This window comes from Peromyscus eremicus, chromosome 2 (genome assembly GCF_949786415.1).
Source record: "Peromyscus eremicus chromosome 2, PerEre_H2_v1, whole genome shotgun sequence".
Lineage (NCBI taxonomy): Eukaryota > Metazoa > Chordata > Mammalia > Rodentia > Cricetidae > Peromyscus > Peromyscus eremicus.
Window position 1 is genome coordinate 46,322,024 of NC_081417.1, and position 20,203 is coordinate 46,342,226.

The following is a 20,203-nucleotide window of genomic DNA, read 5'->3' on the forward strand; positions in this document are numbered from 1 at the left end:
ATCTGGAGTGCAATGGGAATGATATATAAAGAGCTAGCTAGAGGGGCAAGGAGTGAGCAAGCAAGCTTTAGGATAGACGGTGAGTACACCGGGAACTGGGGCTGAAGGTTCAGGAGAGGTCTCAGCTGAAGCAGCCTTTCAACTGAGAGAAGAGCCTGTGATCTGGGAGAGGCAGGCTTTCATGCCGTCAGAGCAGTGAAGCCTTCTTTTGCTTGCAGATCCTGTGGCAGTAAAATGATAATATTTAAAATACTACTAGTGTCACACCACAGAACTGCCACCGTCTTTTTCACATAGTAATACCGTCTTTAAACACTTCGTAGGCTTTGTATCAACCCTAAGACAGGTGGATGCATGCATGTGCGTGTTCCTCCTCCTGACACACACAATCAACTGACAGGGAAAGAATTTTGAGTTTTATAAGCCCGTAAGAGTGAAAAGAATGCAGGTGGGGAGACATCAGGTAAGCAGACACGAAAATGCTCCTGAAGCAACACGATGCAGATGAAAGGGTGATTTTCTAGCCAGCCAAACAAAACAGAAACCTCAGCCTGAGGGGTGGCAGCCAGTGGTCAGGTCAAATTTATACATCCAAAGCCCCTTCTCAGCCCTGGAAGTTTTACTTGGTAGCTTAAGATGTCTAGTTATGGGATTGTCTCTCCTATTATTTGGTGACTCCATTAGGTCCCTTTAATATATGTGTCTATTTTAAGAAGTTTCTACAATAGTAGGTTTCTATAGTTATTTGTATTGATTATGAGGGAATTTCAAATAATATACCTGATCACCCTTACTTTCCAGACCTCCCAGGTCTGCTCCCAACCCCAGTGGCTCCTCCCACCAAAAAAGAAAGACCAGGTACAACAGGGCCACAGACCCGGCCACGGCCCCCAACACCACTGACAATGGGTATCCACGTGGCTTCAGGTGGCATCACAGTCCACAGACACCAACACGGCTTCAGGTGGTGTCACAGACCACAGACATCTGAATGGCCTTCAGTGGTAACTCAGGCCATGTACATCAACATGGTTAAAAGTGATAGCTTGGACCTAGGACGTGGACACGATTCTGGCTCTCCACCGTGAACGCACAGCTCTGTTCCTTCATCCTTCCCACCCCTCCATGGCAAATTCAATGGTCACAATCACAATGACACTGGAAAGTGCAGGGCATCAGTCAGCATATATTTTGCTCAAATGGTTCTACCTGCAACTCACTCATTGCCAGGAGTCATCGGTCTGGACCTAGGTCTCTGGACCCTGAAGCACCATAAGTACCAGATCATCACCCCGAAACTAGGATATCCCTGCACTGCCCAGAGACAGAGTGATATTGCAGCTAAGCAAGGAATCCGGGTCGATTCAAGGAAGCACCAGACTACTGCTCTTCTCTGAGCTCCTGAAATCAGCCACCCTAGGCAAGACCATTGTGCTTGCAGACTATAAGCAGTGACCCGGCCCGGCCCTGCACTTTCTTTCTCCTACTCTAGCAAGCAGTAGTGCCAGCTCCATGCTGCAGGCCACCCCACAGGCCAGGGCTAGGACCGACCATTCAGTAATGCCGTGTGTTGTCTGCTGAGGCTGTGCTCCCGTATTGCTCCTATACCCTTTTCACCACATCAGTAGTCTCCACATCTATGGTTTCCCGGTTCTCCACGGCCCCTACAGGCATGCCACTCTGTTCCACCATCTTTCTTTCCAATTTCGTGAGTCCGCCTTTTAAAAGCATCTTCCCATAGGACTTGCTTTTATTTTAGCTGTTCCAGGGATACTGAGAGCTCTGCAGGGCCTCCATGGGTCCAGTGACGGGTGGCAGGGCCAGCTGCCATCTTAGATTGCAGCCGTGCTTCAGGTTTTCACTTTTGGTAGCAATGGCAGGATCCCGGATCTTGTTCTGCAGCAGTGCCTCTGCCTGGTCCAGCAGTTCATAGACAGAGCAGGTGTTGAGGCTGACCAACTGGATGTGGGCCTGGATGGCAGTTGATTTGGTCAGGCCACCCCACCTGGCAGGCTCCTCCAGGAGGCCGCCCCTACAGAGGACTTATAAGACACAGGTTTGTGTTCTAGTTGCAGTATCTTGTGGTATCTCTGTAGGTTTTCATCACCAACTTGAAATGACAATAAAGTGGATAGCACAAAACTCAATTTCAAAAAGACACCAGGATTTCAAGCCTCAAACCAGCAGTGTTATGCTCAGCTTTCTGATAGTCCATGCAGACTCAATACTGTGCTCTCCTTCAGTGACGTGTACTTCAGAACAATAAGCAAGAAGGATGTCACATAAACTGTAGTACGCTCGATGGTAAGCCTTCTTGTTCAGCAGGTGAGACTTACGCACAAATTTTCGTAGCTGATATTTTTCCTTTTCTGAAAAAGACACTAATGTGGCAGCATATTCTTGCTTTTGGCTCTTTCCCAAAGATGCCGTCATTTCTGCATGTGCATCATTCCACCAAGGATTGTACTTCAAAATACTCAGCTGCTTCATCTTCAAAGAAGTCAGCTAGATAATGATCTGGGACAAATTTGGCCAGCTCAGCAGATGCCTTCTTCAGTCATAGGAGTGAAATCTGGATACTTAATATCAATAACCTGACCCAGTTCATCCTGTAACCACTGAACCACACCTGCCATGGGGTTCCAAATCCATACTGACACTGTGATTGCAGAGCATTTTCTGAGACCTCTTCATAGGGAGTCTGCTCAATTTCCCAGTCAAATTCTGCATCCTCATCATCAGCCCCTTCTTCAGAAACTCCAGAAGCATATATTTGTTACACAAGTGGTGTGGCCGACCTGGATTTTCTTTGGGCCTGAAGAGCAGTTAACATGCTCAACCCCTCAGAATGCTGACCGGGAGTTTCCTTGGGCAATCTAATAGTAAACTTTCTTTATCTGCATCATCGGATCCCTGCTCACTTGCATTTTCTACAGTCCTTCCAGGAAGTGTTAATCTCAAAAAGTATAGCTTGGTGTAGAACTTGGAGACCACCCCCAAGTACAAGTCGAACTTGGAGGCACACCTCTGGATGCAGATGGCAACTGCCAGGAAGTTGTGGTCCTGATTCAGCTCAAATCCACACTGGGAATAGGGTTGGGGGTGTCAACATGGCTCTGTGTGTGCCTGGAGCCACCATGGGCCTGCTATGTGCCAACCAGGTTCCCATATGCCAGATCCATGTCATCTGCCACAGTGCTTCTTGCCATAGGTGGAAATCCTTCCCCCCTTTTTTAATGTGCCCTTTATTGTGAGTTGTCCCTCCTCATATTCTGTCCATTATCCTTCTCTCCCATTCCCTCCCTATTAAATCTCCTATTCTAGTAGTCTCACATTAATTTGGGAAGGAGGGTAGGAAGGATTTGGGAGGAGTTAAAAAAGGGAAAGACACAATCAAAATGCATTATATGAAAAAATACTCCTGCAAGGTCCCAGCATATGAAAACATCAGTTATTTCTAAGAATAAGGTGTTGATCTAAGGGCAAGAGGTGTATATGTAAAATGAGGACAGGAGAAAATTTGCTTGAAATTATAGGTGTTAGATACCTTCCCTGGCTCCAATAGAAGTTAAGAGGTTTACTTTATAAATAGGTTTATGCGAAAGACAGCAATAGATGTCTTTAGTAAGGGGGGATGAAATGTAAAGTGTTACAGTGAAAGGTGTGAAAATTCAGGCCACTTTCTTATTCACATCCCCAAAACACATCAAATGTGCTTTTGCCCAGTGTGTATAGGACTAGAGAAAGCTATTCTGGAGGAACTGAAAGGCCCTAGGAAGAAGTTGTGGGGGGTGGGTGGGGGAAGGTATGTGAGAGAGAGAGAAAGAGAGAGAGAGAGAGAGAGAGAGAGAGAGAGAGAGAGAGAGAGAGAGAGAGAGAGAGAGATTTAGTAGTAGCCCTCATGTTAACTCTCTTCCTGAATAAGAATAGGTAGAATGAAAAAAATTTCTCAGCCCCTGAGACTTCCAGAAGCCTTCCAACAGACCTCTAATTTTGGTAGTTAGACTTGACTGCCTAGTCACAGCAATAATTCTTAATTGATATGTGTAATAAAAATATAAGCTATATCATACTACATTACATCATGTAATACTATACAGAACAAGTCTACAAGAAGAAAGTGATTATATTAGAATTACAAATACTTGATTATATTTTCATTCCTAGTAGAAGATTCTGTGAAAATAGAAATAAATACTTAATCTCCGGCCCCAAACCATTGAGGCTTTGCTAGGATCATGAATGGGAGTTTCATCCAGAAACCTGGCTAATGTAGGAAACTGTCCTTCTTTGAGCCAATTAAAAGTTGAGAAACTTATACTACCGAGTAGGAGTGCCTATAGTGCTCAGTATCTAAAAGATTTGTATGATAAAGGCACAAAGAAGCTTATATTAAGAAAACAATTATTTATGTTAGTTGACTGAACTCCCTTAAAATTATGGCTAACAGAATCAGGACTAGATGAATTAAATTATGGCATTTCCAAGTTAGTAAATTTGTGACTTGGCACTCTTACATTTTTCATCACATCAAGAAATGTTCATCAAAGAACTACAAAACTCAATTAATTACTAGCCTAAATTTAAAATCACTGTCTGAACCCCTGGAAATAAAAAACATAAAGCCTAATTCCATAGTGGGAATTATCACTGTCTATTGAAACTAAAAACAAAAGAATATCTACACATAATATTTACATAGTACAAATATATTCAACAACTCCAAAATCAATTATAAATGGTAAATAAAAGATCTATGGCTGATGTAACTACTAAATTTACTAAGCCTTCATTACTGGGGCTTTCTTTCTTTGGACAGTGACCTTCCCAAGAGGCAGATGGATGTCCTTAGTACTATCTCCTTAAAAATGGGCACAAGTGATGCTAGTATGCAATGGGAATATTTCACATGTGAATTACCACATATCTATTGTGCTGGTAACACATAAGATATTTGATAACCACACTAGAAAAGAATCTTTCCTCCATGTACATAATTTCTTGGTTTTATATTAAAATCGTATTCATCAAAAGTTTCTGTGGGGCAAAGAATAAGTCTACACAAATAAAGCAAATCCAACCTTAACTGAACATTACACACGTCAGCCTGAAACCACAAGGAGAGTTCATTCCTGCGTCATTGTAAACTGAGTTGAGAAGACCCTGGATGACAGTGGAACTGCTCTCATTATTTCAGTGTACTCACACAGCTTTTGCACAAGCCCAGAACATAAGGACTCAGAATCACCTTTGATGTCTTCTGACAGATTGGAGATGAACCAGATTCCACAGGAGGATACTCACCAAGGACATCTAGACCAAATGAGAAAAAAAAATAACACCTTCAGATTCTGTCTGTATAGACCCAGGAGCAACTCTGAGACTCAAAAACACTGAGTCTATCAAGAGGATCAAGATCATCAAATACAGCTTTGTTCTGCTTCAAGTTTTCCTCCAATGTAGAACACTATTCTGAACTGAACTTTCTATATCGAAAACTAACTCACTGTAATTTGATTACACTGGCCTCAGTTTCCATTTAAAAAGAGACAGTGTCTGCAAAAGTGCCAACTGCTTGTGGAATTCTTACTCAAATATTTTATGAGTTTTACAGCCAGAAACTTAAGTCATTAACAAAAGAAATATTTTAAAAATTTTTTTTTTATTTTTTAGAATACTTTATATATAAAAAGCATCTGTGCTCACATATACAAATGCCACAGAGGCCAAAGGCGTTGGATCCTTGGTTCTAGAGTCACTGGTAGTCTGGAGGCACCTGATGTGGGTGCTGGGAGCTGAACTTGGATCCTCTGTATGAACACTGTGCACTGCACACTGTACCAACCCATCTCTCCAGTCACTAGAAAGACTATCCTAAGACGAGGCTGGAGACCAATATCCCTGGGGTTGTACTCAAATCTGTTAAGGGGACTGTGTCATGAACACTAGCACTTGTTGCACAGCGGAGTTCAACTTAACACAGTATCTGATACAGAATAGGGTTTATTTTATTTTTGATGTTTTTAGTTTAATATTCTTCCCTTACCCCAAGTTCCTCCAGATCCTCCCCTCCTTTCTAATCCCCCAACGTTAAGTTCTTTATTTAAAAAAAAATCCAATAGAACAATAAAAAAAACCAAAACAAGAAAACAGTAAAACCACACACACACATACACACACACACACACACACACACACACACACACACACACACACACAGAACTGTAACCAAATAAAATCACACAAAAACCTGGGGATTCCATTATATGTTGGTCAGCTACTCCTGAACATGAAGCCTGTCCTGGAGTGGTTGATAGACTCATGTCACTCTGTTGGAGAAAACTTGCTCTCCTTCTCCCAACAGGTATAAGTGATAGTTCAGTTGTTAACCTTTAGCCTAATGCAGTGCTTCTCAACCTATGGGTCATGACCCCTTTGGGGATGGAATGACCCTTTCACAGGGGTCACCTAAGATGATTAGAAAACACAAATATTTATAGTATGATTCATAACAGTAGCAAAATTATAGTTATGAATTAGCAAAGAAAATAATTTCATGGTTGGATGCCATCACAATATGAGGAGCTGTATTCAAGTGTCACAGCATTAGGAAGGTTGAGAAGCACTGCCTTAGTGGCTACATTTTCACTCATTGATCCATCCTTTCATTCATTCATTTATTCATTTTTTAAATATAAAAAAATAAAGTATAATAAGATAAAACAAAAATTATCGCTTCAGAGTTGGACAAAACAACAGAACAGAGGGAAAAGAACCCAAAAGAAGGCATAAGAATCAAAGACCCACCTGTTCCCTCACTCAGGAATCTCATGAAAGCACTAAACTAGAAGCCATGATATGCAGAGAACCTGATGCAACCTGAGCAGGGCCTGCACATGCTGCCTCGGTCTCTGTGAGTTCAGAAGAGCTTTGATCATGTTGATTCAGGGTATTGTTTAGAGATAAGACAAAATTCTCTACCTGTTATTTCCATTCACTCAAAACCCACATGTGCTCCTAAAGCCATCAAAAGGAAAAGTGGGGAGTGGGAGGCTAGCTCCTGACCTTGCACACACCAAAGCCCTCCTCGGGCAACCTAGTACAAAGGGAAAGTAACCCAAACTCAGTTGCCAGGAATGAATTTGATTAACTAATAAACCTGGACTAGGACGCCCTTGAACTGAAGTCACATAGTGGGTCAACCTCTAGAGCTAACTATCTGCTGTTCACTGTGGTACTGCAGAAAATGAAACTCTACCTGTCTACTTGAAACACACAGCTGCATCACTCAGCAGTGGGGATTAATTCTGAGAAGGTCATGAAAGAACAGAAACACCCCCCCCACACACACACACACATACACATATCTGTGCATATCTCAATGTTGTAGCTGTTTTCTACACTCCCAGGCGACTTGGAAGATACCCTCAAGCTGACCATTAGCCACCAAAGCCTTATGCGCTAGGAAATCCAGGGATGATGAAAGAAACTGTCCAGTCCAATAAATGCAAAACTAAGCAGCAAACAGACACCCCTGGCAAACAAAAGAAACTAGGAAAGTGAGGGTAGCAAGGGCAGACATCACATTCCTGCCCCACACAGGCTCAGCACTACATTAAACCATGGGAGAGACAAGAGGCGTTCCCAAGGTCAACAGAGCCTCTCCTTTCACACCTACAACAGATGTCTGTGGTTTTCAGAGACCAAGAGACCACCTTCTCTAACACTGCTTTATGATCTTGTTTTCTTCCTGTTTTGCCACTTGTGCATCCCTTTTTGGTTTCATTTCAGGAGTCTTTTTTACTGTGTCATAGTTTATACAACTATACTTTTGTTCCCTTTCATAATTCATCTAATTTTGTTTGTGCAGTTTTTTTTAATTTCATTGTGCAATCCCTTTTATTTCCTGTTTGTATCTCTCTCTCTCTCTCTCTCTCTCTCTCTCTCTCTCTCTCTCTCTCTCTCTCTCTCTCTCTCTCTCTCTCCTTTTTCCATAACATTGCAGTAATAATACAATGTTGATTGATAGGATTAAATTGTCGGATTACCAGTTTACCCTATTGCCAATCTTTAGCCAGTCTTTGCATTTTTGACAGCACAACTTTGAAAACTTCTGGCCTAAAATTGTCAAAACATATATAAGATGAATGGCTTCAGTACAGCTCTCTGGGGTAACAGGAGCACCCCTTAAACCTGTGGTGGCGTGAGACTTTGCTGCTCCTCTTGTTCCCTACTTGCCACATACACATGCCCACACACATATTTCTAATTTATCTCAGATTTTTGTTGTTGTTTTGAGAAGGCCAACCCTACAAGCTATATTTTAAAGCAAAATCTTCTTTGACCTAAGAAAGTCTTTTTGTACCACTTTGTTTACACTGGATTAAAAGAACTTGATGTAAAGGAGAATCAGTAATAACCAAATACCCCTCTTTCTCAAACATTTTCTCTTGCATGAGTCCCTATGATTTCCCTAAACAGCTTGGTTTCTGCCTTCATGTAACACATACATGCATGCTCTTATATATCTGTATAAACATTTTATACAATGAGAGAAATTGTGATATTTGTTGTACTGAGACAAACCTTAATTTATTTAATATAGTCAATACATTTTCTTGCAAATAACAACTCCATTCTTCCTGACAGCTGCAAAGAATTTCTTTTGTGTATATTTATCACATTTTCTTTTTATATTCCTAACCTAGGTTGATTCCATAACTTAATGATTATGAGTAGTGCTGCAAGAAAACACTGATATGCAAGTATCTCTGGGATTGGTTGAGTTGGAGTCACAGTAGTAGGTCATATGAAAGATAAATTGCTAATATTTTAAGAAACCTATACTGGTTTCCATAGTACCTGGAGTATCCCACATTCTCACTGACAATATATATGTGTTTCCTTGTGTCCACATTCTCATGAAAGCATTTGTTATTTGTTTGCCTGTTTTTCATTTAAAATTTTCTCTGCAATGTATTGTGATCATGCTTTTCTTTCCTCAACTCCTCTAAATCCCAAGATCCTCCCCACCTCCCTCCCAACCCAACTTCATACTCTCTCTATCTCTCTCAAAAATAAGCAAAGCAACAAATGAAAAATAAAAAAAAAACAAATAAAATTATACCAAAATGAAACAAAAAGCCCCAACACATGCACACACACACACACACACACGCACGCACGCGCACACACACACCATGGAATCCATTTTGTGTTGGCCTGGGGCCTATCTAAGATTGTGGTTGATATATCAGGTGACACTTCATTGGAGAAAACTGATTTCCCTTTCCTAGAATGTATCAGTTGCCAATAGTTTCCTGAGTAGGTATGGGAATTTGTGTCCACTCCCCCCTTTTACTTCTGGGATTGTGTCTGATTTGAACACGTGCAGTGCTTGTTCCAGCCTCAATGAGTTCATCTATTCATCAGTACTCTAATGTCTTGGAGCACTGTTTCCTTCACCCCTCTGACTTTTAGTCTCCTGCCTCCTTTTCTGTATTTGATAAAGGCATTCTATGTAGGACTGAGTACACTAACGTCTCTTATTCTCTATACATTATCCAATTATGGGTCTTTGTGTTAATTCCAGTCTACTGCAAGAAGAATCTTCTTTGAGGAGAGTTGAATAATACATTGATCTATGTGTATAGCAATATGTCATTGGGGCTTATTTTATTGTTATGTCTCTTTAGCAAAATAATATTATTAGGTTTACCCGTAGACCCATTATCTATCTAATCTCAGGTTTTTGGCTATTTTTGCAGGGTCAGATATGAATTCCCAATCCTGGAGTAGGCCTTAAATCAAATACAAAAGTGACTGGTTAGTCTCACTACATTTGTGCCAGCTTATCTCCCAGGAAGTTAACTATGGTAGGTCACAGGGTTTGCGGCTGGGTGATAACGATGATTGCTTTTCTCCTCTGGTAGCATGCAGAGTACCATCTAGCACTGCGAATGTTAGTTAGTATGGGTGAAGATTCTAGTTGGGCATCTATTCAGTGGTCAGTAGAACCAAACTGAAGACTCACATATAATTCCACACACCTTTAGATACCTTATTTATACAAAGAAGCCAAAACACACACTGGAGAAAAGACAGCATTTTCAACAAATGTTGCTGGTCAAACTGAAGGGATGGCTGCATGTTGAAGAATGAAATAGATCCACATCCATCACTCTGCACAAAACTCAACTCCAATGGATCAAGGACCTGAACATAATACTGAATACTACACATTTAAAAAAAAAAGAAGGTAGGAAATAGGCTTACATGACTGACATTCTGACTGATGGGGAATGGAATCTCAATATAATCTTAATTTGCATTTCTCTGGTGGCTAGTGAGGCTGAACATTTTTCAGATGTTTAATTGTCAGTGTTACCTTTTGTCAATTAATAGCTCATTTTGTTATCCATTTCATTGATGCAGCTATTTAATTTCTTGTTACATTCTGTTATTTGTGTATTCTAGGTATTAATCCTCTTGCAGACGTATCACTAGAAAAGCCTTTTCCACTCCGTGAGCTGTTTCTTCACTCTGCTTGCTATTTCCTTGGTGCAGAGTAGCTTTCTCAATTTCATTAGTTCTTACTAATTAACTAATAGCTTTGTTTCCTGAGTAACTGGAGTCCTATTAACAAAAATCCTTGCCTATATCTTAAAGTGTTTGCTATATATAACTTTTGCTCTAACAGTTCTAGAGTTTCAGGCCATACTTTAAAAATATTTGATTCATTTGGAATTGATATTTATGTAAAATTAAAAAAAGAGAATTCCATTCTTTTATTTGTGGATATGCAGCTCTCTCAGCATCGTTTATTGAAGGAGATACTTCTTGTCATATATGTAAATATACATGTACATATATATATATATATATATATATATGTATATATGTATTTCAGCATCTTTGTCACAATTCAGGCAGCTGTATCTGTGGTCTATATATCTGAGTCCTCAATTTGTTTCTGCTGGTATGTGTATCTGCGGCTGTGTTATTGTGGATCTGTAGCATAACTTGAAATCAGGAGACCTAGAGAATACAAAGGAGAAAAGACCAAGGGGCTAACAAGCTGAGAAGAGGAATGTGGAATTTCTGTGATAGGCATTATTTAGGCCAGAAGATACACACTATGTAGCCTATATCATCACTTTTGATTTTTCTAAATTCTATTTTATTGAGTTTACATGTAAGTGAAGTTTCATAAAGGAGCTCAAAGAAGACAAAGAGGTATATAACAAAAACACTAAGTAAAAGAATATTCAAATTTTAATACTAAAAATTAAATCCTCGCTGAAACCCTAGTTCAAGGTTGTCAAAGCAAGTATCTAAAAATGGGATTAAAATGTTGTCCCTGTCTGAGATAGCAACATGACTATGGCCAAAATAACTAAAAAAAATCTTCTCACATGTTCAATGAACAGTTATTCCCATATTCTTACTGAATCTAGTATGTTGTTGCCAATTTAAAGTACAAAGTTTGAGCCATATGAGATTGGCTTTGTGCTTTAGAACTGAATGCAAGTCCAGATGCTGATAATGTGTCGGCAAAACACTCACATTTGTTCTGTGTTGTTATTGTGAGCACTGAACAGCTTTTGTATACATATGTGGCATAAAAGTCACAGATTTAAGTGTTCCTAGAATAACTCTTATTAATAGAGGTCTTTTCTTTATTCGTGCAAAACTATTCATTAAACTTAGTATCTGTTTATGTATTAGATCTTACATAGCCAGGTGGTCACAGTAGACTTACTGAGACTCTGCCTCATACGGTGTATAGTTTATCCGAGAAAACACATATTGGGAATACTTAAACAAGAAATATTTTTAAATTTCTACATGTAATGTTATTGGTTATTTTAATTGTCTTTCTTGAAAGGAAATTTATAATTATGTGGTGGCCTCAATTTCTGGACTATTAAGCACCAACATTTTAAAACCCCTGGAATCACAATGGAGGACTATGTCAAGGAGATAGAGGAAGGGGGAAGTATTAGGAGAAAAAAAGAATTTGAAAGTTAAGAATGTTGTAGTCTAATGAGATATTTCTCAGGGGCTCTGGACTTTAGTGAAAAAGTTGACAGGTAGTGACAATCTTTAGTATGTGATTAAGTAAAGGGGTTAATCATCTATGGATTTGTGTGGGTACATTCAAAGGTACTACATGAATTTAATCATTACAACAGCTAAATGAAGCACAGAATTACTATGATACACTAGTTGAGGAAAGGAGCGCAAAGAAAAAGCCTGCTTAAGGTCTCATAACAATGATTTACGTCATTGAATATTAGATGCCAGTCTTTTCCAATCCTATGCTCTTCTGCCACCAGTGAAAAAGGCCATTGCAGTAACAGAAACTAAATTAGGAACAGAGATGTGTTATCAGTTATAACACCTTGGAAAAAGACTTTAAAACAAGTCCCAAGATCACCTATAAATAACAATCCTTTTTTAAGAGACTTTATGCACTTTTTATTTGGGTTTTAGTAATAACATACTCTAAAGTTCTCCAAAAAACAATGGCAAATTTGCCCAGGAGCCAATTTGGTTAACTATGTCTCCTTTATGTTTCTCAGAAGTGGCATTCCTGAGAATATGATTCACGTATTATTTTATTAGAAATATATATGATAGCAATACCTCCTTAGGAAGAAAGCTATAAACTCTTAATTCCCCTTCCACTGTCACATAGAAAAGGTACTTGATTTGCAATCTTTATCTATGAGCTAGGAGGAATTTATTACTTCTGTATGTTTTTAAATCTATTTGTATTACTTTGGTCAATCTGTCGTGGGTAATAGTACCTTGAATTAATTTAATGTGGAAAACAGAAGACATAAATCACTCTTTAGTCATCAAATTGAATAAACATTTATAAGTTTTTAATACATAAATATGTCAATCAAGTTATCATTTTAAAAATGGCATATCTCTTAATTATTCATCAAATATAGTAACATGTTGTAGCAGATGCTGCTTAAGAAGTTACTTCCAGACTCCATTCTGTACACCATCACCACATGCTACTTTAGCACTTTTTCACACTAGTTCAACATTAAAAGCAAGTTCGGATAACTCTCATGTGACTTGGATTAATTCATTCACCACCCACAATTTACCACCTCATAGACTACAGCTAAATTACACGTCATTCATCAATATTACTTAAATTATGATAATATGGAAGATTCTGGGGCTATTTCTTATGCATAAATAATTTCTATGTAGTATGTAAAACACAAATTTCACAGGTATAATTTTAAAATATTCCTCACCAAATTTATTTTTTTATCCTCCATGGCAACATACACATGTAAAATGCATATGTATATTTTCAGATATATTTACAATTCAACACTTCTGCAAAAAAAAGTTTATAGATATCTAAATGAATCATTATACAATCCCCTAATATAGGAAAGGTAATTAAAGTGTTTATTAGATCAAGAAGCAGAATATCAATATGACCATTTTTAAGCTTCATTGAGGGAAAGTGCAGGAAGACAATGATCAATGAAAGGATTTTGATGTTATTCTTTCCAACAGAGATAGAAAGGCTCACCTGAAAAATACTGTTTCTACCCACCCCTGCTCCAAAGAGATGCCTACAAACTAAAATCTAGGGCAGTATTCACTAGGGCTTGCTTTCCACTTACAGGAAGTACATGTGGCAAAGGGAAACACCACACAAGCCCATAGGACACAAGTTGGGCTCTGAGACAGTAAACCATACTGTTGGTCAAATGATCTCCTTGACTTCAACAATGAAAACAAAGAAGAAAAAGAAAATGGAGGAGTGCGCTTTTTAGAAACAATCATAGACCTACCATATACTTCTTCATCCAATAAAGGACATTTTAGAGACTGAAAAAAATATATATTGAAAACAAGAGAATAGGCAATAAAAAAGGTATAATCACTCAGTGCCAGACGTCTAGCAGACAAAAAATAAGAAGTTGACCACTGCAAGGATCCCGATTTAAACAAACCAGTTATTTCAATCATTAAGAAGATCAGAAAACTTTGAACACTGATTTGATAGCCAGTGGTGCTGGGAAATTATGATTAAATGTCTTGGGGAAATAGTACCACTGCTTGGGATAACAATATCTTGAATAAATACCTTATATCACAAACATAAAAATAGATATGCATGTACCAGCATGATGTGTGAGACCTGCTTCCATAGGATCATGTTTTAGTCTGGGGAGTGGAGAAGCAGAATTAAAATATAACACGTCATTAAATGATCGTTTTGAAACTAATCTGTGGAAGATTACAAAATTATTTCATTTGCCTTTATTTTTGTGTTATTTTTTCTTGATTTTATGTCCTGATGCTTAGTTTGTAAAAGAATACTGCCCACTCTCAACCACACCTTAGCCATCACTCAAGTATGGTGATATTTTATTTGTACTGAAATGTGATTTTAATTGTATGTTAATAAATAAAGTTGCCCGGGAGTCAGAGCTATTAGAGCCATAGCAAAAGCTGGGCGTTGGTGGTGCATGCCTTTAATCCCAGCACTTGGTAGGCAGAGCTGGTAGATCTCTGTGTGTTCAAGGATACAGCCAGCATTGGAGACACATGCCTTTAATTTCAATACCAACCATAGAAGACCTGGAGGTCTGTACAGACAGGCAGTGAAGAGGCAGTCATGTGGTTGGGTTTACAACCAATGAGAAGGCAGAACAGAAAGTCTATATAAAGACAAACAGACAGGAAGTAGGTCTCTTTCAGAGAGGTCTCTTGGCTGAAGAGGCTAGCTGCAGCAGGCGGGTAAGGCTCTTAGCTCTGATCTCTTGGCTTTCTTCTTTGCATTAGTTCTGTGTTTCTTATTTAATAAGATGGTTGGTTACATCTACACTCAAGTCTGTCATATTACAGCCTGCCTTTTATACCTTCACTGTTAAGTATGTATTAGTAAACAAAATATAAGTTTTATGTGAAATGAAATATTAGCACATATTTTTATGTTTAAAACTATATTACATATAGTTTACATGCCACTTAATTAATTTTCTTTGCTATATTACATATAACTGAACTTTCTACATTACATGTATTTATCCATAAAGGTGGTTGCATATTTAGATTTTTTTCAGTTACTAATTATTGTAGACAATATGTCCAAAGGAACATGGGCATAAATGTCTATCTTTATAATGTCCATAAATGTCCAAGGTCGAACTCTAGATTAAAATATGAGCATATCTCCAACTTTGATAGATACCAAGTTTTCCAAATTACTTGTTTTAATTCATATTCCCAATGGCTAGATAGAATTTGAATTGCTAATACTTGGCGTTATCATTACTCTTACTTTAATGACATCTCATTGTATTTTAACATGCAATTAAGTACTTTTTCTTTATGTATACTGGCCAGTTGTGAGGTTTTTCTTCAGTGACATTTAAAGTGCAAATCCATTTCTGAAGAATTAGCTCTTCATATTTCATACAGAAGATTTTTAAAGTTTTTTTTCTTCAACTGTATAATTTTTTTCAAGTTCTATTTTTGGAAATATCTACTTTCACTCTGAATCAACATGTCTTTTTTCTCTCTTTTAATGATGTCAGTAAAATAGAACCTGTAGAGGTAGGGCACAGCTCAATGGTAGGGTACATGCCTGGCATGCTTGCAGTCTTGGGGTTTGATACCTTGTATCATGAAAAAGAAAAAGGGAAACAAAGTAGAAACCAGGAAAAGGGATGGAGGGCAGAGAATGAGGAGTTGTTCATTGAAATATTGTGGTTTGAGTTCCTACACAAACAGATCTCTGGTAAGCACTTCCATTTGGCAGCTTAATTGGGAAAGATTCTAAGTTACAACTGAGAGAATAGAGAGAATTACTGAAGAAACAGTCTTGTCATCATCACTATACAGAATGTGGTAAATTCTACCAGAACCTCCTGAGGATGGCAGAAAATGAGTGCCAGACTTGTATTTCTGAGGGACAAGAATCTGAAGCACATATCAATGTTCTTCTCCTGATGTTTCTACTGGGCTGAATCACATAGATGCCATATTCCAAGGCTAGTCACAAAATGGTCAAGAGATTCTCTGGAATGTGCAAAAGGCCACGACTCTAACACAAATTTCTAAAGGGTCCTATTAAATAAGAAACTCAGGGGAGCCAGGTATTGGGGTGAATTCTGAAAGATCGGAGAAGCAGAACCAGCCACATCCAACCTCACCTTGCCAACTTCTCAGCTGATGTTGTTTCCTCAAACTGGAATCCTCTAAGTCCTCACCCAAATGGATCTCAGCTGAACTGCTGCTCAAAAGCCTAAAAGTTTTTAAAGCCTCTAGTTCCTGGTCCTCCCACCTTATAAACCTTTCTGCTTTCTGTTATCACTTCCTGGGTTTAAAGGCATGTGTCTTTCCCAAGCAAGACATGAGATCTCAAGTCCTGGGATTAAAGGTGTATGCTACCGCTGCCTAACCTCTATGTTTAATATAGTGGCTGTTCTGTTCTCTGACCCTCAGATAAGTTTATTGAGGTGCACAATATATCAACCACACATGAAACAGAAACTATACACACTGTATACCTGAGGAGAAGTGTAAGAGTACCATTTGAACGAGAATGGCACAGTCTACTCACTAGCCATAGCTGAACTAAGAGATGAGACAAGAGAACCAGACATGGACATTCAAACACATAACTTGTAGCTGAATTTATCAATATTTCCCTCTATAATTAATGTATTTCATGAGCTTAAAAAATTTGATACCTAAAATCACACTCATATATTCTTTTACCTTGTGCTTATGGTTTAATGATTTTTTTTTTCTTTTTTGCTCTGACATTTCAGTATACAGCTTCTAGTAACTTCTTTTGATTATAATACAATATAAGGGCAAATTTTACATTTTTCCATAGTAAAAGTCAACTATTTACATATATATTTGGACTAAGGAAAATGAAATTTTAAAATATGGTTTACTTTGGCCCAGACTACTTTAAGTGATCCTCCTGCCGCATCCTCCCAAGTATCTCAGACTGTAGGTATTCACCACTGTACATGGCTCATGACAAAAAATTGTCATCCCACAATGATTTTGGTTTGATTCACGACATTGGGAAATCCAACACTTTACTATTCTAAGATTCTACCATTGAGCTATACTTCAAACTCACTCACTTGGACAGTTAGAACATATTTCATACTCCTTTGAATCTGGGATGGGCATGTAACCTTGGTAGACTGTTAGAATGTGATAAGGATGTTATGTGACTTCTAAGACTTACTTTAATGGACAGTAATTGTGCTTCTATGTGTTATGACACTCCTTGAATCCCACCTGCCATCTTATAAAAAGCTGATGCTGCATAAGAAAGTCAACTGAAGAATATCTGAAGGGGATGCTCAACTGACCTTATAACCTTTCAACTACTATCCAAAACCACTTCCAAGCACAAAGAAGGGGATGCTCAACTGACCTAATAACCTTCCAACTACTATCCAGAACCACTTCCAAGCAGAGAGTACCATCTCCATTGAGTTTTCCAGGGACTGCAATAAGAGAACGATCCCACTGAGTCCACAGAATCATGATTGAACTTAAGTGGTCATTAGTGTGCACTGTTATACAGATACAGAGAGCCCAAACGATGTCGATTGGCATCTAGGCATATTGTTCCAGTTGCTGCTCCCTGCCATGCTGCATTCTTACTCATAGCCTTCCTAGCTTGCTGTCCCTCGGGATTGTTTTGTTTGTTGTTAGCCTTTATGATTTTCATGTTGCTTTTGGTATTAACTTTCTTATTTTATTTCTGAGACAATATATGTCTATTTCAGACTGTCCTCCAACTTCCTATGCAACTGAAAATAACCTTGATTTTAGGCTCCCCTGACTGCACCTGCTGAGTACAGGTATTCTGTGCCACCACTGTATCTGGTCTATGCAGTACAGGGTACCAAACCCAGTGTCTTCACGCATGCTATAAAAGCTCTAGCGTTTAGGTCTATACCCAGCACCAGGTACAAAAACCTTTTATTAGTTTCAGAAATAAATGTTAGGATTTTTAATTTAATTTCTTTAAATCAAAATATAAATTTGAGACAAATTAATAGGTTCATATGATTAATTTTTTTAATCCTGACACATTTCTCTACTTTTAAAATCTTCTTTAAAATCTCTAAGTGTTATTTTATAATATTGCATATTGGCTTTCTATCCTTCATTGTGCATGTACTTAGTCATCTAATGTTTAATGTAATTCTGAAAATATATTATAAATTATATTTTACATGATCACTACTTGTATACACAGGAATATAAAAGATTTTTATATTAATCTTGTCATCTAAAACCTTCTTATATTTAAATATTATTCCAAAATACTTTAATTTTTGGCAAAAATATTTTTCATATGATATATCCTGATCAGGTTCCCCCTCCTCTAACTTCTCTCAGATATTTTCAAATATGTTTACTCAATAGATTTCCAATCATATTTAATGAAAATTTCATTTATTACTTTAGAATCTTATTTTCGTCATCTATTTTCCTTTCCTTGTTGCAAGCGCAGCAAGAAATCTGGAATAGCAGCAGTCACACACATTCTGAGACTTTCACATTTCACCATTAGGAATAATTTTTTTGTAGACTTTTGAATTTTTTCTAAATATTTGTTTATTATTTAATGGGTATGTGTGAGTGTTTGAGTATGTATGTGCAGCACACACAGCAGATACCCATGAAGGCCAGAGGATGGCATCAGATCCACTGGAACTAGAGTGAGAGGCAGTTGTGAACCACCCCTTGTGAGTACAGGACCCAAACATGGGTCCTGTGCAAAAGCATCAGGGGCTCTTAACCACTGATCCATCTCTCTAGCCCCAACTTTTGAATATTATGTCGGATTAAGCAAGTTTCTTTCTCCGTGTTTGTTGAAAGTATATATGAGAGGATCCTGACATGTTTGTGACAATTCGTTATTTTCCCCATTTTAATACGGTAAATAGTAATTGATTTTCAAACGCTAAGTCCATCTTGCAATGGCAGAATAAATCTTACTTAGTCCTGATAGACTGTTTATTATATATTACTAAGTTGGCAAAATTCGCCCATTTTAAGATGAATGACCCATCTCAATATCAATACACTTACATCAGTTTTTACTATCAAAGCTGAAGATCCGGCAGGTTACTCCAGCTTGTAGAGTATTTTATTGAGAAGCCAAGTGTCACTGTAATTAAGGCTTCTTGGGCGCATGTTAACGGTGGAGGTGAAGGGAGTTTGCAAAGGAAGCCAGCAAGGAGGAATTGAAGAGCTTTGGGGGAACCAAGACTTCCTCCACTCATTTTCCCCTTGGTGCATTTACAAATTAGCAACGTAAATCACAGAGGTGAAGAAGCTGACATCTCCAGGTCCCTACAGTTCTAGTCCTTCTCAGCTATCTAGGGAAACAAAAACAGGAGTCTGAGAAAACCAAAGCAAGATAATGATCTAAGATGCCGGAGAAAGAGTAAATGCAGTTCAATGAATGAGCCCATCGTTCTGTCCTTTCTTATTTGCATTGTGAACTCAAATTACTGTCAGACGGTTAGCTTTTCTCCAAACTCTTGTCACATCATTTCTCCTGCATTCCAGAAATACTAGGCATCTATCTCATCCCATACTTCCATCATTGGTTTCTTTTATACAGAGCTTTCACTCTTCCTGCCAGCCCTTCTATCACCACAGGAAGATATTTTTGTGCTCTAGTTACATGGAATTACTTGCTCTTCTGTCACATAACATGGCTCCAAAAACATAGAGGCAGAAAATTCCCCAAATCTACAGAACAATATGGGTATGCAAGGACAAAAGGCATTTAGAACCCTAAATAGTCATGACCAGAAAAGCACAATATCACGTAATATATAGTCAATGTGCTAACACTATAGAACAAAGAAGGAATATTAAAACTGTTAGATGAAAACACCACCTTGCTTTCAAAGGCAAATTCATCAGAGCAGCATCAAACTCATCAGAAACTCTAAAACTCAAGGAATTTGTAGTGATGTTTCAAACCCTGAGAAAAAAATAACTCACAATCAAAATTGCTATATCTAGCAATTAACTTAAAATTAATGGACAAATAAAAACATTCAAAAATATGCACCAGCTAAAGCAATAAATAAACGCTAATTCAGAATTCAGAAAACACTTAGAAGAACCCTGCACACAGAGGAAGAATAAA

General features: G+C 38.1%; 1 pseudogene; it reads right to left on the minus strand.

Annotated features, from left to right (window-relative positions):
- Positions 1-2,065: 2,065 nt before the first annotated feature.
- The window catches only part of LOC131904731 (protein SHQ1 homolog), a 164,696-nt pseudogene continuing 146,558 nt past the window's right edge, over positions 2,066-20,203 (minus strand).